Here is a 22,554-nt window from a genome sequence, read left to right on the forward strand (position 1 = left end):
CAAATAAAATCCAAATAAATTCCAAATAATGATTTTAACATTTTTCCTCCAGTATTTCAATGTTTTGGAGAAGTCATATTTTCTCCTCTCGTTTATTTTAAAATGAAATATTATTCCGGAGAGAAAAATAATTAAAACCAAAATCCTCGTTTGAAAAATCAAATTTGAAAATACGAGAAAATCCCCAACTCTCTCCGAGGGTCCTTGAGTTGCTTAGGATTTATCGAGGATTTGTCAAAATGCAACAAAACATGATATGAAAAATGATGATCTATGTATAACATTCCAAATTGAAAATTTGGGATGTTACAGACATGGGTTGTCATTTGATTAACGAGATCACATCATTAGGAGAATGATGTGATTGACTTGACCCATTCCGTTAGCTTAGCACTCAATCGTTTAGTATGTTGCTATTGCTTTCTTCATGACTTATACATGTTCCTATGACTATGAGATTATGCAACTCCCGTTTACCGGAGGAACACTTTGTGTGCTACCAAACGTCACAACGTAACTGGGTGATTATAAAGGTGCTCTACAGGTGTCACTACAGGAATCTGCTACTTTGCCGTCTGCCACGGCGGACGGCAAAGGCAAGGGTGGCGGACGGCAAAGAGCTTTGCCGTCCGCCGCAGACGGCAAAAGGCTCCGTCAAAGTAGGCTATGGTAAAGAGCTTCTTTGCCGTCTGCTTTCTCAAGCGGACGGCAAAGGGGCCTTTGCCATCAACGGTGGACGGCAAAGAAAGCCGACAGCAATAAATTCGCTGTTAGTCCGTTAGGCGTCTAACGGCAGCCTTTGCCGTCCGCGGCTGACGGCAAAGAGCTTCAAGCCTTTGCCGTCTGCCACTGTAGGCAAACTGACCAAATGGGTCAGCTGCCAGGAAGCACAGGTGGTTGCCACGTGGCTTATTTGCCGTCCGCGGCGGACGGCAAAGAGCCTGTACATCCCTGTTTTTAATTTAATTCATTCAATTTGACAGCAATTAATAGATATACAGAGATATACACAGCAATTCACATATATACACAACAAGCGTATCCAACACACAAGTTTCATCATATATACATACATAACCAACACATATATAGTTCCATCCTTACATATTACAAAAGTTTCTCATTATTCATCCTACACCGTTGTCCATCCATCCATATAACAAGTTCCAACCATGCAAGTTCATTGATACAAAATAAAAGCACAAATGGAAAAGAAGCACTCCATCCATGCAAGCTTCCGTGAATTAAATCAAATCTGCAAAATGATAAACAAGATGTTAGAAAAACAAGAAGAAAATGAAGAAGAAGAAGAAGAAGACTATAAGAAATAAGCATACTTAAGTAAAATGGAGCTAACCTAGAAGAAAATGAAGAAGAAGAAGAAGAAGACTAGAAGAATACTAGAAGAAGACTAGAATAATAATAATAATAATAATAATAATAATAATAAGAAGAAGAAGAAGAAGAAGAAGACTATAATTAAGCTTATTATATAAACTTGGTCATTTTGTGCTAACATAAGTAATTTTCGAGTTAACCTATAGGAAACTAAGCATATTAGAGATAACTTAGCATATTAGAGCCAACTTAGGTAAAATGGAGCCAACCTAGCTAATTATGCCATCTTTGAGTGAACTAAGCATATTAGAGCTAACTTATAGCTAACTTATGTCATTTTGGAAGAAGAAGAAGACTATAAGCTTATTATGTAAACTTGGTCATTTTGTGCTAACATAAGTAATTTTGGAGCTAACCTATAGGAAACTAAGCATAGTAGAGATAACTTAGCATATTAGAGCTAACATATGTAACTAAGCATATTAGAGCTAACATAGGTAACTAAGCATATTAGAGCAAACTATATATAGATCATTTTGGAGATCTGACATACCTGACATAGTTCAGTTCTCATTGTTCTTCTCCTTCTCCTTCCTCAGCCTGATGCACCAAGAGCGGCGAGGCGGTGGAGGCGGTGGAGGCAGTGGGATGTAGTCTTCTACCACCATTGGCGTGGTCATGTCGCCCAGCTATGGGATCGCCGGCGCCACCACCATCGCTAGGTCATCCTCAGCCACCACCATCTCTTGCCCATGGTGCGCCACCACCATCTCCTGCCCTTGGTCGGCCACCACCATCGCTAGGAGGTCATCCTCAGCCGGATGCCCACTCTGCTCCTCTTCTTCCCCACTCCAGTCCGGATCATCCTCCTTGCTGTCTTTGCTGCAGCCCGAATCGCTACTGCTTTTGCTACAGCCAGAATCGATGTTGCTTTTGCTACAGCCAGAATCGCTGCTGCTTTGGCTGTAGCCAGTGTTGCTGCTGCTGCTCCCATTGCCTGTCCAAATGCAACAATTAATGACCGTTAACAATCGATGCAAGACAAAGCCAAATGTAGAGGAATAAGAAGAGGCAGAACGTATCGGCATCATCGTCGTCAGCGTAGCGCATGCGACACATAGTCGCGTTGAACACCTTCACGATGAGCATGTTGGCGTTGTCGTCGTGCCTGAAGAGAAGGAAGTACCCCAGTCGCAGGTCGTAGGCACGGTAGAACTTCTCCCAGCCATGACACAGGTACATGTGGCCCTCCTTGATCACCAACTCCACGTCCCACAGCCTGCGAACCCCGCTGCTGGCCTGTCGCAGCTTCACATTATTTGGCGGATCTTCACCCAGCATGTTCATATAAGTGTCAGGCAGCCTCTGCAGTTTGGGTCAAGGAGTGATGTAGCAAACAACAAAGTTATCATAATGAGATGGGTGAAGGGGAGATCTCTCCTTCTATATACCTGCCTCTTAGAGGAAGTCCCAAGTATGATACTGAAGAACTCGAAAGCATCCAACTCGTACTTCGGTGTGGCAGAGCGGAGACGGCGTCCCCCCATCTCTAATAAGCAGCAGAAGAGACCAATTAGTATCTAGCTAGAAGCATATCTATAAACATAGAGCCAAGTTTCTAGACATGAAAGAAAACTGAGAAAAAAAAGCAATGCACTTGTGCTCAACAACATCAACAACACTTAGTTAATTTGGTAGGTTAGTTGGCAATGGCAATTGGCACCCTTCAAAACTAGGGATTTCTTTAGACATGAAAGAAAACTGAAAATGTTGAAAAAAAGAGCATAGTAATCTAAAAATAGGGGGAAAATACACTTCTTCTTTCTCCTCTTTATCTTCTTCTTTTTTTCATCTTTCTTCTTTCTTCTTAACCAAAACTAAACCTAAAGTTCCTTCTGGTGTGATCACATTGGAATACTTGTGGCAACAAATCATAGTTGCACCATATTTTCATAATATTTTATACAACCCCTACAAGGAGTCTGTGGATAACTTTCGTTTACAGTGCACTAGATATGTGTATTACATTTTCTATTGGAAATGCATTTGAATTCATTTATGACAAATACTAATTCTACCACGACATGCCAATTTTTTTCTTGTATATAAAATAACTCGCGCACTAATATTTACTTCACTGAACGATTTTTCACTTTGAAGGGAAATAGTTTTTGTTCCATCATCTATTAATAATATAACAATAATAATTCATTATATGGCAATGAGTTGAGAAATCTGGCACTACATTATTTAAATGACACATAAAAAGCATAATGTACTAACTAATAAGACTACTAGTGAGAATTGAGATTATACACAATTATAGTAGAGAAGATGCTATCTATGCTCTAAACCTAAACTAAAGTAAACCTAAACTAAACCAAACCTAAAATAAACCTAAACTAAACTTAAAATACAGAAACAAAAACAGAAATAAAACAAGAGATCTCACCGGGTGGAGGAGGGGGCACCGGAGGGGTGGGGCGGCCGCGGTGGTGGAGGAGAGGGCGCCGGGGCGGCCGGGTGGAGGAGGGGGCGCCGAGTGGCGGGGAGGCCACGGGTCTTCTTCTTCTTCTTCTTCTTCTTCTTCTTCTTCTTCTTCTTTCTCCTCCTCCTCCTCCTCCTCTTCTTCTTCTTCTTCTTCCCCCTTCTACTTAACCTAAACCTAAACTAAAAACCTAAACTAATTAAAACTAAACTATTTAAACTAATTAAACTAAATAACCTAAACTAATTAATTCTAAACTAAAAAACCTTATCTAAACAGAAAAGAAAAACAAAAAAACAGAAAAAGGCAGGGGCTCACTGTGGGGGGCGGCGACGGGTCGGGGAGGGGGCGGCGACGGGGCGGGGCGGTGGAGGAGGCGGGGCGGTGGGGCCCGGGCGGCGGGGGCCGGGGCGGGGCGGTGGACGAGGCGGGGCGGCGGGGGGCCGGGCGGCGGGGGCCGGGGCGGCTGTGGGCCGGGGCGGCGGTGGGGCGCGGGGCGGTGGGGCGCGGGGCGGGGGGCGACGGGGCGGTGGGGCGGCGGGGAGCCTGGGCGGTGAGGCGACGGGGCGGCGGGGGCGACGGGGCGGCGGCGCGCGGCGGGCGGCGGCGGCGGCGGTGGGGTGGGAGGAGAAGGGCGAGGATGAAGTGAGTAACGGGCGGGGGGGTACCTGCCGTTAGTAAAGTGCCCTCTTTGCCGTCTGCCTTTTTGCCTCTTTGTCGGCTGCTAGCGGACGGCAAAGAGGTGGGCCGTTAAGATTTTTCCAAACGAGCGGGGGGTGGGGGGCCACCTCACTCTTTGCCGTTTGCCAGCGGACGGCAAAGATTTTGCCGTCCGCTGGCAGACGGCAAAGAGCTGGCAGATGGCAAAGAGATTCTTTGCCATCAGCCTTTTCTTTGTCGTCTGCTTTTGGGTAGCTGATGTCAAAGAGCTTCTTTGCCGTCAGCTAGCAGACGACAAAGAGCTGGCAGATGGCAAATTAGCTGATTCCAGTAGTGTGTCTCCAAAGGTACTTGTTGGGTTGGCGTATTTCAACATTAGGATTTGTCACTCCGATTGTCGGAGAGGTATCTCTGGGCCCACTCAGTAATACACATCACTATAAGCCTTGCAAGCATTGTAACTAATGAGTTAGTTGCGGGATGATGTATTACGGAACGAGTAAAGAGACTTGCCGGTAACGAGATTGAACTAGGTATCGAGATACCGACGATCGAATCTCGGACAAGTAACATACCAATGACAAAGGGAACAACGTATGTTGTTATGCGGTCTGACCGATAAAGATCTTCGTAGAATATGTGGGAGCCAATATGAGCATCCAGGTTCCGCTATTGGTTATTGACCGGAGAGGTGTCTCGGTCATGTCTACATAGTTCTCGAACCCGTAGGGTCCGCACGCTTAATGTTACGATGACGGTTATATTATGAGTTTATGTGTTTTGATGTACCGAAGGAGTTCGGAGTCCCGGATGAGATCGGGGACATGACGAGGAGTCTCGAAATGGCCGAGACGTAAAGATCGATATATTGGATGACTATATTCGGACTTCGGAAAGGTTCCGAGTGATTCGGGTATTTTTCGGAGTACCGGAGAGTTACGGGAATTCGTATTGGGCCTTAATGGGCCATACGGGAAAGGAGAGAAAGGCCCCAAAGGGTGGCCGCACCCCTCCCCATGGACTAGTCCGAATTGGACTAGGGAGGGGGGCGCCCCCTTCCTTCTTTCTCCTTTTCCCTTCCCTTCTCCTATTCCAACAAGGAAAGGAGGAGTCCTACTCCCGGTGGGAGTAGGACTCCCCCCTTGGCACGCCCTCATCCTTGGTCGGCGGCCTCCCCCTTGCTCCTTTATATACGGGGGCAGGGGGGAACCCCATAGACACAACAATTGATCTATTGATCTATTAGCCGTGTGCGGTGCCCCCCTCCACCATATGACACCTCGATAATATCGTAGCGGTGCTTAGGCGAAGCCCTGTGTCGGTAGAACATCATCATCGTCACCACGCCGTCGTGCTGACGAAACTCTCCCTCAACACTCGGCTGGATCGGAGTTCGAGGGACGTCATCGAGCTGAACGTGTGCTGAACTCGGAGGTGCCGTGCGTTCGGTACTTGATCGGTCGGATCGTGAAGACGTACGACTACATCAACCGCGTTGTGTTAACGCTTCCGCTTTTGGTCTACGAGGGTACGTGGACAACACTCTCCCCTCTCGTTGCTATGCATCACCATGATCTTACGTGTGCGTAGGAAATTTTTTGAAATTACTACGTTCCCCAACAACCCCCAAGGCGCAAATATGAGGATTGGTATTGGCAAAGTGAGAATTTTAATGCAACATATTCATATCCTTATTTTGGGCTGCCAATGCCAATGTCGTGGATGCCTCCCTATGCTCATATAGATCCATATGCATCATGGGACAGGTATGATACAAGGGCACATTCTACATCTTATTTTAGACCATCTCACCAATATTATGCAGCTCCGAGAAGATCAACATTTGAACAATCACATGTTAAAGACCGTTTCAATCATAAGGAATTGGTCCAGAGCTCAAGGAAGAAGAAAGAGGTGGTCAAGCAAGTTTACCGTTTTAGAAAAGATGGTCGTAAGAGTGCAACTTCAGATTTGATCTCAAATGAAAAAGAGCCAATTAAAATGTTGACATTGGCTACTAAAGGCAATGAGACAAAGCAACCAATTATTGAGAGTCGAAGTGCCAAATCTGAAGAAAAGAAGTTGAGAGTGCACAAGGCCAAAAAGGCATTGCCATTGGTCAAATAGAATCACAGCCGAGATGCCCGCTCGGCTTATCGTATTGGCAAAATAAAAAATTATAAAAACTTAGTGCACAAGAACTCGAAGAAAGGAACATGGCATGGGTTCCCAAAGGAAGTGCTCAAAATAAGAATTATGTGCAAGCTTCCATTACAAGAAGTGCGGAAAAGGTGAAGAAGGAAAAGAGTGAAAACTATGAAGGACCAAGCCGAAGGTTTCAACATCTTTGGTCTACACATTATCCATATTCTTCAACTATGCCATTAACGCCTATGCCATGGAATTCGTCATCAGGTGCTATGCATATTGAGGCTTTCGGTGATTTGTTATGAGTAGTGCAACAAATATCCAAGGGTTATCAATGTTTTGATGAATCACTTATAGTTTATCTTGGGGTATGTCTAGATGCAAAATTTACCTTGGGTTGCATTAAAATTGTTCATATATTTAGACATGACAATTGGAGAGAGTTGGCATAGCAAGCATCCGGCTACCATGTCCTTCATGGTGTATTGCACATCTATCAATAGCCGATGCTTATTCTTGCCAACATAGGTAAGGCCAAATTGGAGCTCACCACCTCGGCCACTAATGAAACTTTTATGCGGGCCGAATTGGAGTTCATCCTTGATTATCTGCAAAATCCTAGCGAAAGGGTGAATAATATGGTTCAGAGGATGGCTTTGAGATACATATCTATGGAACCTTATCATCGGATTGTTATATAAGTTGAGAAGTTTTCACCCAAGTTGCATCAAGAGGTTCAAACAAGCAACGACCGATATATGACTATCGTCCTAAGCAAAGACATGGCCGATAAATAACTATCGCCCTTAGCATAAACATGGTCGATACATAATTATCGCCCTGAGAAATATAAATGGCCGATGGAGTGTTAACATCGTCCTTAAAAGAAATACATTGCAAAGTATTTTTCGGCACGCAAGTTTTGTCGAAAAATAGGGGGGCATGTGTTGACACCAGATTTTGGCATGGTCAAAAACACAATTAAGATGGCCTCAAATGAAAAAGTGTTCAAAGTGAGAAAGTTCTGCATCGTCAAAAGGAGAAACTTTGAAATTTGGGCCATAGCCATCCGATCTCATCTCTAAGGCCAAAGTTGTGTTTGAAGTACTCAGATTTTGTATACAGAACATTATTTGGCTGATTACGCCCCCAAGACGGCCTCGTATGGAAAAATGATCTACACGGATTGTCTTCGCCTCGTCGAAGCGATCGATTTTTATATAAAAATCGTTCCAATCCAAGTACGTGTACAAAAGTTAGAGCCATCGAATTGCAGCTCTGTCAGGAGGCAAAAAATGGCGCGCCCCACTAGACACCCTATCTGATGGGTAGCGCGAATAATAGCCTGTTTTGCGCGAGCAATTTCACCCTCAAGATGACCTCTGATCAAAAAAATGTTCAACATGATAGTTGTTCGCCTCGTCGAAACGGTCAAGATTGCTTTTGGACTCGTTTCCATCCAAGATGGTGTCACATCCCTAGCCTTGCTATGCACTAGGCTAGCTTCATGTGTGCATCATGTTTAAATTTTGCCTAAACTTGAAATGGGGATGTTCAAACCCTAGCACCAAATGAAATCCAACTAGGGTCACAATGAAATATTTTTAATGATCCCAAAATGCCTTCATAAAATGTTCATCATTTCTGGATTGGGCTAAAACCCCTGGCAAAATGGTGCACACTTTTCCTAGGACATTCTGGATTTTTGAATTAAATCATAAGTATTTGAATTTGGACATTTCAATTTTATAAAATATTTAAACTGTCCAAATAATCTTGAAAGCATTTGAGGGCTGTTGGAAATAATTCAAAAGGTGCCCATAAATATTTTCAGGAGTTTTGGAAGTGGTTTAGTATTTCTACTAAATCAAAACATAATAGCAAAAATAGAAAACAGAAACAATTAAAGAAAAGAAAGAGAAAGGAGTCTTACCTGGCGCTTACCTGGCCTGGCCCAGCACGGCCCAGCCCACTGGCCTGGTGCCAGTCACCGCCTACCTTTGCCAGTAGGCAGAGGAGGGACACCGCGACGCCGCCGCGCGCGCCACGGCGTCACCTGCTTGCCGCCCGCGCCTCTGGAGGATCCGGACGACGCCCACGTCGCCCGCTCGACCCCCTCGCTCTCTCCCTGGACCCCCTTCCCCTCCTCTGCTCCCTCTCGCGCGCACTCACCCGAGCGCAGCCGCAGCCGCCGCTCGCCGTAGCCATGGCCACCGGCCACCCCTCGCCCTGCCGATGAGTCCACGACCTCCGCCTCGACGCCCTCATCCTCCCCGTCGACCCACTCGACGCCAGACGCCTCAAAACGCCGTCCCCGACCTCTTCTTCATCGTCGGCCGCCGCGGATCCCCATCGTCGACTCGTCGCCGTCCGGCCTTCCCCGAGCTCGAAGAGGCCACCGCTGCAACCGCCGTGAGCCCCTCACCCCAACCCCTCTCTCCCCGCCGTCGATTCCTTCCTCTAGCCCCACTAACCACCGCGGCCGAACCTCACCGCCGCCGTGCCTCGTCGCCGACGTTGCTAGAGCCACAGTGGCTCGAAGCCAAGCTCACCGCTGTGCTCAACGCAGCACCAGGAGCCCGTAGACACCACCAGCTCCTCCTCCCGTGCACCGTAGCGCCGAACCCAGCCCCGTCCGAACTCCGGCCGCCGCCTTGCTCGCCACCGGCGCTGCTCCCGGCCACCCCGCTGCCTCCCGTCCGGTCCTTTGGATGCGGACGAGCAAGAGCTACTTCCCGGTGCCCTTAGCTCACCAAACCACCCCCCCCCCCGTAGCTCAAACCCAAGCCGAGCCGCCGTCGTTTTGGTCGCCGCCGGCAAGGCTCCGGCGACCGATGACGTGGCACCGTCATTAGGCGCTAACCCCGCTACTTAAACCGCCCACAACCACTGACAATGGGCCCCAGGCCTGGTCAAACCTCAGTCAGCGCTGGGTTTGACCGGGATTAGCCCTGTGTCGCTGACGTGTGGCCCCCACACGTCAGGTTTGACCTGGGTCAACCCAGTTGACCGCTGACACAGGCATGACGCAATTAATCCTTTTCTGGATTTAAAATAATTCAGGAAATTTCAGAAAATCCTATAAACTTCTAAAAATCATAGAAAATAATCTATAACTCAGATGGAAAACATTTATATATGAAAAATGATCAGAAAAATCCAATCTATCCATCTGTACCATTTCCATGCATGTTAGAACAACTTATGACTACTGTTTAGGACAATTCAATTAAATGGCATTTAAGAAATCACATATGGAGTTTGAATTTGAATCTTTGATTCAAGCCAACTCCATTTAACTTGCTGCTAGTTGCATTAGCCCAAACCACAGCATATTGCCATGTCATGATCATGCATCATATTGTGCATTGCATTGATTGTATTTCTTCTCTGTTGCCGGTATTTGTCCCCTCTCGGTAGACGATGTTCCGGCGTTGTGATCGTTGACACTGATGAAGACTCAATGCTATCTTCAGAAGTGCCAGGCAAGCAAAACCCCCTTGTTCATTTTGATACAATCCCACTCTCTCGCTCCTTCTCTCTTTTACTGCATTAGGACAACAACGATCTATCTGTTACTTGCTGCGGTAGCTGAACCCCTTTATCCTCTGCATGACCTGTCATTGCCACAGTAAATAGATGAAACCCACTAGCATGAGTTGGAGTTGTTTGAGCCCTGATGTGCCTACTCATTCATGCTTGTTTGTCATGCCTGCTATTGCTTAGAGTTGTGTCAGGTCTGATTCATCGGGAATGAATTGGAAGTGGTGAACATGTCCTACTGTTGAGAGCTAAGTGTGTGAACACGATTTGGTAAAGGTAGCGGTGAGAGGCCATGTAGGAGTACATGGTGGGTTGTCTCATTGAAACCGTCCTCAGGAACTGAGTTCTGTGTTTGTGATCCATGAACAGTTACTACCACACATTGGGCTCCGGGCGCTCCAAGCTCTCTCGACTTATTAATCAACCTGATCTCTGTCCAGGAGTTGCAACTAGTTTCTGGTGTTTGTAGGTAGTGTTAGTAGTCTACCAAGTGGCACCCGGTACAGGTGGGCTTGGGACAGACTAGGCACACGTGGCCTGGTGTACCGAGTGGCACCCGGATGGTGGGCTCGGGAACCCTGCACACATCGTTTTGGGGCCGTGAGCGACACCCCGGCCGGATCTCCTTGCGGATGGAACCCGAATAGGCGATAAACCTGGACTAGAGTCTTGTGTGGTTAGTCAGGTCGTGGCCGATTCCCTCGCCAGGCTTCCGCTTGAAGGTTGCTGAGGTACACGACGTGTACATGGTGGTAAGTGGCGAGAGCGTGTGTGACGAAGTACACCCCTGCAGGGTTAATATGATCTATTCGAATAGCCGTGTCCGCGGTAAAGGACTTCTGGGTTGCCTATAACAGTTCATAGACAAGTGAAAGTGGATACTCTAAAATGCGCAAGATAAGCGTGAGTGCTATGGATGGCGTTCTCGTAGGGAGACGGGAGCGGATCCATAGTGGTGTATTGATATGGTGAATATGTGGACTCGTGTGCGCCACCTCAAAAGAGTTACTTGCAGTCGTAGTTCAGGATAGCCACCGAGTCAAAGCTGGCTTGCTGCAGTTAAACTCCACCACCCCCTTTGTTGATACCGATGCATATGTAGATAGTTCTGATGTAAGTCTTGCTGGGTACATTTGTACTCACGTTTGCCTATTCTATGTTTTGCAGAGAGAAGTCAGTCTCGCTAGTAGTTCCGTGTGGACTTCGATGTTTAGCTTGTTACCTCAGCTACGATCTTGTGCCCTCGGCAGGATCTGGTAGATAGTCAGGCTTCTCAGCCTTTTTCATTTGTAGATGTCTGTACTCAGACATGTTAAGCTTCCGCATGTGCTTTGACTTGTATGGTCTGAATGTTGGGTCATGAGACCCTTGTTTGTAATATCTCGCTCTCCGGAGCCTAATGAATAAATACTCTGAGTCGTAGAGTCTTGTTGTGACGCCATGTTGTATTTGCACATATCGAGCATATTGTGTGTATGATTGAAATGCTTGGTATGTGTGGGATCCGAAAATCTAGTTGTCTATCCTTAGCAGCCTCTCTTATGGGGAAATGTAGTCTAGTGCCTCCTTGAGCCATAGTAGTCCGCTACAGCCCGGTTCACCGGAGTCCTGCTAGCCCAGCACTACTGCTCTGGACACTTGACTGGCCGGCATGTGTTTCATATCGTTCCTGTGTCTGTCCCTTCGGGGAAATGTCACGCGGTGACATCCGGAGTCCTGCCTAGCCTGCTACAGCCCGGGTTCCCGGAGTCCTGTTAGCCCAGTGCTACAGCCCGGATTCGCACGCTGCTGACCGACACGTTCGATGTTGACTCATGTATGCCTGTCCCCATACGTTAGTGCCGCTTTGGGTTCACGACTAGCCATGTCGGCCCGGGTTCTCTGTCATATGGATGCTAGCGACATTGTCATATACGTGAGCCAAAAGGCGCAAACGGTCCCGGGCCATGGTAAGGCGACACCCGTGGGAGTACCGTGCGTGAGGCCGCAAAGTGATATGAGGTGTTACAGGCTAGATCGGTGTGACTTGGAATCGGGGTCCCGACAGCGTTGGTATCAGAGCCTGACTGCCTGTAGGTTTACGAAGCCAAACTGGTCGAATTTGAGTCTATAAATGCTTTAGTTATATAAGGGAATTGATTGTGGAAGGGAACGTAAGGCTCTTTTTACTCCTTTACCTTATGCCCTTCTGATCTGAGTCACCCTCTTCTCTTCTACGGGGACTAAGAACTAGGCTTCTCATCTTTCTATCAGGATCACGTGTTACTAATCCGTAGACTCGTAGGATTGTTGGTCTGAAGCCTCAGTTCAGTTTCTACTACTTCCATGTGTTGACAGTTGATCTCAGAACCTTGATATTGTGATTCTGAATGGTTATGCCACCATTTTTGTAGGATGTCTCAAATCTTTTTGAGCATTTACAGCCGTTATGTTGTCCGAGTCATCCCAGGCTTCTAAATATTCTGACGCATTTGCAAATCCCTTCTTTCCGTTCTCGATGTTCCTTTGGGCCAGATTAACCACACTAATCGGTGCGTTGAGGCACTCTATTGCCTCGGTATATATGTTGGAGTTATTATTATGACCCTAGGTGTCTTAGAGGACCACTTAGCAATCTAGCAATGCTTGCATCCCCAGTGTGATGATTCTGGCCATTACTCTCGAAAGCATCCCGTGATGCCACTTAGTTAGTAGGCATTCTATTCCCGGGTTTCTGAACTCGAGATTCACCCTACTTACTTCATGTTGATAGTGTTGCTAGTTCCTTTAGGATATTAGTAACCTTTGTGATAGTCTTCGAGGTCCGTGGTATCTCATTCTTCCAATACCATGAACCATTATGGCAGAAGTTTTTTTAACCAAAAGATCACAACCAGGGCGCTCTTGAGGAGTACTCCATTCATATTGTGACTCTGCCAGTCCTTCTTCCTCTGCATGGATTATCCGGAAGAAATATGGTGAACTTGTTCGACATACTAATCCATGCATCCGCAACTCAGAAAATCATATGTTCTTTTGGGTTGTCCCTCTTTAGCTGTATTCCGACCTTCATCTATCAATTGATAGTCAAGGGTATGTGTGCGATCGTGTCATCGATGCGTACTATCCTTGTGGCCTGTCAAGCCGTTCTATTTCAGAATGACTAGGAGAAACAAACTCCAGAACCTCGTCCATATCTAGGATTGGGTCAAAGCAATTGTATCCCGCAGACCAAACTGCCAATCCAGCTTTTGCTCTGCTCTACCTTGGAGCGTTACCATCTTTATGTCAAGAGTGTCATGAGAATTGCACCACCTCTTATGAATTCTTGACGCAGTGATACTTCTCGCCATCATTATTCATTCCTCGGTTCCGTGTTGTCACAACCGGAATACCGACAAGTGAACCGTGATGTGTGAAATCAATACTCTGAGCAACTCGTTGCTTGGTAGTTAATGACAATACTCTCATCCTTAGCGTGCCGGTTATTCAATCATCATCCTGAGATTGATCGTGTTACCTAGTCCATTTTTCCTGGTGCACTCTTCAGTCAACGAGTTAGGATTGTATCAATCCCTCGCTCCTTGATCATACCGTCTTGCCCTGAAAGGCAAGATTGTTCTCGAGCTTAGCAACATATTGGTGGTATGTGATTTTTCTGATTATCTTCTCGGAAGTATCACCAGGTCGTCACCTGACCGCTATGTTGAGTTCGTGATCATGTTGGTATTCTTGTAAACCACCCCTTCTCCAAGAATCTGTGTTGGATACCCCTGAGCTAGTTGGTTAAGCTTAACAACAACTTGGAGAGTTGGAAGATAAAAGCTTGTCCGACCATGCTCATCCCTAAGGGATATATCCTTGTGTGTGTGTGTGTGTGTCGAAGAAAGGTGATATCTTCATCGATTGGTCCTTGTGATCAGTTGTTGGACCTATTGTCGTATCAAGACTTTGATTTGAACATGGGCTATCGTCAAATCAAATCAGAACCAACGATGTTCGTAATGTTGTCTTACTCGCGGTTGATCCCTCGAGCATACACCATTATATCTTTTGGGTCTGACCAATGCTATCACTTGTTCACATAATTATGGAAGTCCATCTCCATTGGAATTTTGATAAATTGTTGCTGAGCCCATCGGCAACATTCTTATCTTCTCCATGACTCGTGTTGAACATTAAGTTAGTGTTGGAAACTTGTGCTAGCATTTTCTTCATGCTATCTCATGAAGGATATGTTTGGATGAAAGAAGTGACTTTCTTTAATTCACGTGCACTTGATGTAAGGTGTCGCCGTGGATCCGAGAAAGATTATTTTGTTTTCTCTGGAACCATCCCAAGTCAGTCATGCATGTGCGAAGTATGCTATGGTTTGATAGGCTCGCTACCTCCATTCTATATGTGTTCCTAGCACACCAAGCCACTGATTGATTTGTTCAAGGAAAAGGAGCTTGTTGTGCTAATTCTAGATCATGCACAAGACTCCAATATCCTCGATGATGGTTCCCCACCTGAACTCGGTAGTGTTTTATCCTAAGACTACTATGTGGTCATGCTTGTCTGGGACATCGTGTTCACATGTGTTTAGCAGAACCAACTCATGTTTTGGAGCTTCCTATCGTAGTTCATCCCCTGAGAATCTCGCAACGTCATCTCGTCGATTTGTGTTGCAAACTTTCATTTTTCCTTCTAGACTTGATGAGTCTGGAATATCCTGACACCAACCAGATCTGAATCTCGGGCAGATATGATGGTTGGAACCTTTTCCAAGAATTATAATATTGGTCTCTCTATAACCCGGTAAGTGGATGTCCTAGCCAACACACCCAGCCGGAAGACCTATTATTGTAGTATTCTGATTGATAAAGTTGGCCACCTCCCCATAAGGATTCCGTAGGATTTACTTCCGTAGTTATTCCTTATGGATTCTTGTGTTCCCGAAGTTCGACCTTTACTTGATGGCCGTGTTGATGTTTTAAGCATTGACCGTGTTACGCTAGCACATCAAGGAGAACATTAGAAGCGGAGTGCTAAATGTCTCTCGGTCGATCATCCAGATTTGCTTCTTTGGCATTGCTAAGGAAAAATCTGAGAAAGTGTTATCTTCCTTTGCATCTGCATCCTCCATCACCATTCATCATGGTAGTATGATGTGTTGCCAGGATCCTCAACACGGATGTTGGTAAAACCTTGATGAATATGGAAATGCTCAAGTTCTTGAAAGCACGCTCAGTCACTAGGTTATATCCTTGGTATCAACTGGAATGTGCCTTCCATTTGCCGAGTTGTTCTATAACCATAGTTCCTTTCCAAATTGAGTGTGCCATTCTTTTGAATTCTTTCTAACGATCATTTGTAATTGCCTTACGCTAGTATAAAGAGTTTCAATGATCTTTGTATCAAAAGTAACTCTTCTTGCCACCTAAGGGATATTTCTATGAGCCACCTTCCCTAAGGTGCCCCGTTATGGAGTCATGGCAATTAACTCCTCGCTGCTTTGGAACCCATGCACCTTATTATCTAAGCGTGGGATTGTTGCCCACCAAATCAAACCTCATCGTTTGTTCTTCCATCCCTCTCGATGTGTTTTGTGTCTCAACTCGAGATGTTTCAGCATCTCATGTTGGAAATATGCCCTAGAGGCAATAATAAATGGTTATTATTATATTTCTGTGTTCATGATAATAGTCTATTATTCATGCTATAATTGTATTGTCCGGAAATCGTAATACATGTGTGAATACATAGACCACAACCTGTCCCTAGTAAGCCTCTAGTTGACTAGCTCGTTGATCAACAGATAGTCATGGTTTCCTGACTATGGACATAGGATTTCATTGATAACGGGATCACATCATTAGGAGAATGATGTGATGGACAAGACCCAACTTAAGCATAGCATAAAAGATCGTGTAGTTTCGTTTGCTAGAGCTTTTCCAATGTCAAGTATCTTTTCCTTAGACCATGAGATCGTGCAACTCCCGGATACCGTAGGAGTGCTTTGGGTGTGCCAAACGTCACAACGTAACTGGGTGACTATAAAGGTGCATTACGGGTATCTCCGAAAGTGTCTGTTGGGTTGGCACGGATCGAGACTGGGATTTGTCACTCCGTGTAAACGGAGAGGTATCTCTGGGCCCACTCGGTAATGCATCATCATAATGAGCTCAATGTGACTAAGGCGTTAGTCACGGGATCATGCATTGCGGTACGAGTAAAGAGACTTGCCGGTAACGAGATTGAACAAGGTATTGGGATACCGACGATCGAATCTCGGGCAAGTAACATACCGATTGACAAAGGGAATTGCATACGGATTGATTGAATCCTCGACACCGTGGTTCACCCGATGATATCATCGTGGAACATGTGGGAGCCAACATGGGTATCCAGATCCCGCTGTTGGTTATTGACCGGAGAGGCGTCTCGGTCATGTCTGCATGTCTCCCGAACCCGTAGGGTCTACACACTTAAGGTCCGGTGACGCTAGGGTTGTAGAGATATATGTATGCGGAAACCCGAAAGTTGTTCGGAGTCCCGGATGAGATCCCGGACGTCACGAGAGGTTCCGGAATGGTCCGGAGGTGAAGAATTATATATAGGAAGTCCAGTTTTGGCCACCGGGAAAGTTTCGGGGGTTATCGGTATTGTACCGGGACCACCGGAAGGGTCCCGGGGGTCCACCGGGTGGGGCCACCTGTCCCGGAGGGCCCCGTGGGCTGAAAGTGGAGGGGAACCAGCCCCTAATGGGCTGGGGCGCCACTTTGGGCCTCCCCCCCATGCGCCTAGGGTTGGGAACCCTAGGGGGGGAGTTTCCCCTTGCCTTGGGGGGCAAGGCAACCCCTTCCCCCTTGGCCGCCGCCCCCCCCTTGGAGATCCCATCTCCAAGGGCTGCGCACCCCCCTTGGGGGCCTATATAAAGGGGGGGGAGGGAGGGCAGCACACAACAGCCTTTGGCGCCTCCCTCCTCCCCTGCAACACCTCTCTCTCGCGCGCAGAAGCTCGGCGAAGCCCTGCCGGAGAGCCGCTACATCCACCACCACGCCGTCGTGCTGTTGGATCTCCATCAACCTCTCCTCCCCCTTGCTGGATCAAGAAAGGAGGAGACGTCGCTGCACCGTACGTGTGTTGAACGCGGAGGTGCCGTCCGTTCGGCACTCGGTCATCGGTGATTTGGATCACGGCGAGTACGACTCCGTCATCCACGTTCATTGGAACGCTTCCGCTCGCGATCTACAAGGGTATGTAGATCCACTCCTTTCCCCTCGTTGCTAGTAGACTCCATAGATGCATCTTGGTGAGCGTAGGAAAATTTTAAATTATGCTACGATTCCCAACAGTGGCATCATGAGCCAGGCCTATGCGTAGTTACTATGCACGAGTAGAACACAAAGAAGTTGTGGGCGTTGATGTTGCCAATTCTTCTTGCCGCTACTAGTCGTTTCTTGTTTCGGCGGCATTGTAGGATGAAGCGGCCCGGACCGACCTTACACGTACGCTTACGTGAGACAGGTTCCACCGACTGACATGCACTAGTTGCATAAGGTGGCTAGCGGGTGTCTGTCTCTCCTACTTTAGTCGGAACGGATTCGATGAAAAGGGTCCTTATGAAGGGTAAATAGAAATTGGCAAATCACGTTGTGGTCATACGTAGGTAAGAAATCGTTCTTGCTAGAAACCTACAAACCACGTAAAAACTTGCAACAACAATTAGAGGACGTCTAACTTGTTTTTGCAGCAAGTGATATATGTGATATGATATGGCCAGAAGATGTGATGAATGATATATGTGATGTATGAGATTGATCATATTCTTGTAATAGGAATCACGACTTGCATGTCGATGAGTATGACAACCGGCAGGAGCCATAGGAGTTGTCTTTATTATTTTGCATGACCTGCGTGTCATTGAATAACGCCATGTAATTTACTTTACTTTGTTGCTAAACGGTTAGCCATAGAAGTAGAAGTAATCGTTGGCGTGACAACTTCATGAAGACACAATGATGGAGATCATGATGATGGAGATCATGGTGTCATGCCGGTGACGAAGATGATCATGGTGCCCCGAAGATGGAGATCAAAGGAGCATGATGATATTGGCCATATCATGTCACTATTTGATTGCATGTGATGTTTATCATGTTTTTGCATCTTATTTGCTTAGAACGACGGTAGCAAGTAGGATGATCCCTTATAATAATTTCAAGAAAGTGTTCACCCTAACTGTGCACCGTTGCGAAGGTTCGTCGTTTCGAAGCACCACGTGATGATCGGGTGTGATAGATTCTTACGTTCGCATACAACGGGTGTTGACGAGCCTAGCATGTACAGACATGGCCTCGGAACACACGCAATACACTTAGGTTGACTTGACGAGCCTAGCATGTACAGACATGGCCTCGGAACACGGAGGACCGAAAGGTCGAGCATGAGTCGTATAGAAGATACGATCAACATGGAGATGTTCACCGATCTTGACTAGTCCGTCTCACGTGATGATCGGACACGGCCTAGTTGAGTTCGGATCATGTTTCACTTAGATAACTAGAGGGATGTCTATCTGAGTGGGAGTTCATTAAATAATTTGATTATATGAACTTAATTATCATGAACTTAGTCTAAAAATCTTTACACTATGTATTGTAGATCAAATGGCCCACGTTGTCCTCAATTTCAACGCGTTCCTAGAGAAAACCAAGCTGAAAGATGATGGCAGCAACTATACGGACTGGGTCCGGAACCTGAGGCTCATCCTCATAGTTGCCAAGAAAGATTATGTCTTAGAAGCACCGCTAGGTGAAGCACCAATCCCTGAGAACCAAGACGTTATGAACGCTTGGCAGCAGCGTGCTGATGATTACTCCCTCGTTCAGTGCGGCATGCTTTACAGCTTAGAACCGGGTCTCCAAAAGCGTTTTGAGAAACATGGAGCATACGAGATGTTCGAGGAGCTGAAACTGGTTTTTCAAGCTCATGCCCGGGTCGAGAGATATGATGTCTCCGACAAGTTCTTCAGCTGTAAAATGGAGGAGAACAGTTCTGTTAGTGAGCACATACTCAGAATGTCTGGGTTGCACAACCGCTTGTCTCAGCTGGGAGTTAATCTCCCGGATGACGCGGTCATTGACAGAATCCTCCAGTCGCTTCCACCAAGCTACAAGAGCTTTGTGATGAACTACAATATGCAGGGGATGGAAAAGACCATTCCCGAGGTATATTCAATGCTGAAATCAGCGGAAGGGGAGATCAAAAAGGAACATCAAGTGTTGATGGTGAATAAAACCACTAAGTTCAAGAAGGGCAAGGGTAAGAAGAACTTCAAGAAGGACGGCAAGGGAGTTGCCGCGCCCGGTAAGCCAGTTACCGGGAAGAAGTCAAAGAATGGACCCAAGCCCGAGACTGAGTGCTTTTATTGCAAGGGAAGTGGTCACTGGAAGCGGAACTGCCCCAAATATTTAGCGGACAAGAAGAAGGCCGGCAACACCCAAGGTATATGTGATATACAAGTAATTGATGTGTACCTTACCAGTACTCGTAGTAGCTCCTGGGTATTTGATACCGGTGCGGTTGCTCATATTTGTAACTCAAATCAGGAACTACGGAATAAACGGAGACTGGCAAAAGACGAGGTGACGATGCGCGTCGGGAATGGTTCCAAGGTCGATGTGATCGCCGTCGGCACGCTACCTCTGCATCTACCCACGGGATTAGTTATAAACCTCAATAATTGTTATTTAGTGCCAGCTTTGAGCATGAACATTGTATCTGGATCTCGTTTAATTCGAGATGGCTACTCATTTAAATCTGAGAATAATGGTTGTTCTATTTATTTGAGAGATATGTTTTATGGTCATGCCCCGCTGGTCAATGGTTTATTCTTGATGAATCTCGAACGTGATGCTACACATGTTCATAGTGTGAATACCAAAAGATGTAAAGTTGATAACGATAGTCCCACATACTTGTGGCACTGCCGCCTTGGTCACATTGGTGTCAAGCGCATGAAGAAGCTCCATGCAGATGGACTTTTGGAGTCTCTTGATTACGAATCATTTGACACGTGCGAACCATGCCTCATGGGTAAGATGACCAAGACTCCGTTCTCCGGAACAATGGAGCGAGCGACCAACTTATTGGAAATCATACATACCGATGTGTGCGGTCCAATGAGCGTTGAGGCTCGCGGAGGATATCGTTATGTTCTCACTCTCACTGATGATTTAAGTAGATATGGGTATGTCTACCTAATGAAACACAAGTCTGAAACCTTTGAAAAGTTCAAGGAATTTCAGAGTGAAGTCGAGAATCAACGTGACAGGAAAATAAAATTCTTACGATCAGATCGTGGTGGAGAATATTTAAGTCACGAATTTGGTACACACTTAAGGAAATGTGGAATAGTTTCACAACTCACGCCGCCTGGAACACCTCAGAGAAATGGTGTGTCCGAACGTCGTAATCGCACTCTATTGGATATGGTGCGATCTATGATGTCTCTTACCGATTTACCGCTCTCATTTTGGGGTTATGCTTTAGAGACTGCCGCATTCACTTTAAATAGGGCACCGTCTAAATCCGTTGAGACGACACCGTATGAATTATGGTTTGGGAAGAAACCTAAGCTGTCGTTTCTAAAAGTTTGGGGATGCGATGCTTATGTCAAGAAACTTCAACCTGAAAAGCTCGAACCCAAATCGGAAAAATGCGTCTTCATAGGATACCCTAAGGAAACTATTGGGTATACCTTCTACCTCAGATCCGAAGGCAAGATCTTCGTTGCCAAGAACGGGTCCTTTCTAGAGAAGGAGTTTCTCTCGAAAGAATTGAGTGGGAGGAAAGTGGAACTTGATGAGGTGATAGTCACCCCTTCCGAACCGGAAAGTAGCGCAGCGCGGGAAAATGTTCCTGTGGTGCCTACACCGACTGGGGAGGAAGTTAATGATGATGATCATGAAGCTTCAGATCAAGTTACTGAACTTCGTAGGTCCACAAGGACACGTTCCGCACCAGAGTGGTACGGCAACCCTGTCCTGGAAATCATGTTGTTAGACAACGGTGAACCTTCGAACTATGAAGAAGCGATGGCGGGCCCGGATTCCGACAAATGGCTAGAAGCCATGAAATCCGAGATAGAATCCATGTATGAAAACAAAGTATGGACTTTGACTGACTTGCCCGATGAGCGGCGAGCCATAGAAAACAAATGGATCTTTAAGAAGAAGACGGACGCAGATGGTAATGTGACCATCTACAAAGCTCGACTTGTCGCTAAGGGTTATCGACAAGTTCAAGGGGTTGACTACGATGAGACTTTCTCACCCGTAGCGAAGCTGAAGTCCGTCCGAATCATGTTAGCAATTGCCGCATACTATGATTATGAGATATGGCAGATGGACGTCAAAACGGCATTCCTTAACGGCTTCCTTAAGGAAGAGTTGTATATGATGCAGCCGGAAGGTTTTGTCGATCCTAAGAATGCTAACAAAGTATGCAAGCTCCAGCGCTCAATCTATGGGCTGGTGCAAGCATCTCGGAGTTGGAACATTCGCTTTGATGAGATGATCAAAGCGTTTGGGTTTACACAGACTTATGGAGAAGCCTGTGTTTACAAGAAAGTGAGTGGGAGCTCTGTAGCATTTCTCATATTATATGTGGATGACATATTATTGATGGGAAATGATATAGAATTCTTGGAAAGTATAAAGGCCTATTTGAATAAATGTTTTTCAATGAAGGACCTTGGAGAAGCTGCTTATATATTAGGCATCAAGATCTATAGAGATAGATCAAGACGCCTCATTGGTCTTTCACAGAGTACATACCTTGACAAGATATTGAAGAAGTTCAGTATGGATCAGTCCAAGAAGGGGTTCTTGCCTGTATTGCAAGGTGTGCAATTGAGCACGGCTCAATGCCCGACCACGGCAGAAGATATAGAAGAGATGAGTGTCATCCCCTATGCCTCGGCCATAGGGTCTATTATGTATGCCATGCTGTGTACCAGACCTGATGTAAACCTTGCCGTAAGTTTGGTAGGAAGGTACCAAAGTAATCCCGGCAAGGAACACTGGACAGCGGTCAAGAATATCCTGAAGTACCTGAAGAGGACTAAGGATATGTTTCTCGTCTATGGAGGTGACGAAGAGCTCGTCGTAAAGGGTTACGTCGACGCTAGCTTCGACACAGATCCGGATGACTCGAAGTCACAGACCGGATACGTGTATATTTTGAATAGAGGAGCAGTAAGCTGGTGCAGTTGCAAGCAAAGCGTCGTGGCGGGATCTACATGTGAAGCGGAATACATGGCAGCCTCGGAGGCAGCACAGGAAGCAGTCTGGATGAAGGAGTTCATTACCGACCTAGGGGTGATTCCCAATGCGTCGGGCCCAATGACT

Source organism: Triticum aestivum, chromosome 5D, assembly GCF_018294505.1.
Source record: "Triticum aestivum cultivar Chinese Spring chromosome 5D, IWGSC CS RefSeq v2.1, whole genome shotgun sequence".
NCBI classification, from domain to species: Eukaryota; Viridiplantae; Streptophyta; class Magnoliopsida; order Poales; family Poaceae; genus Triticum; species Triticum aestivum.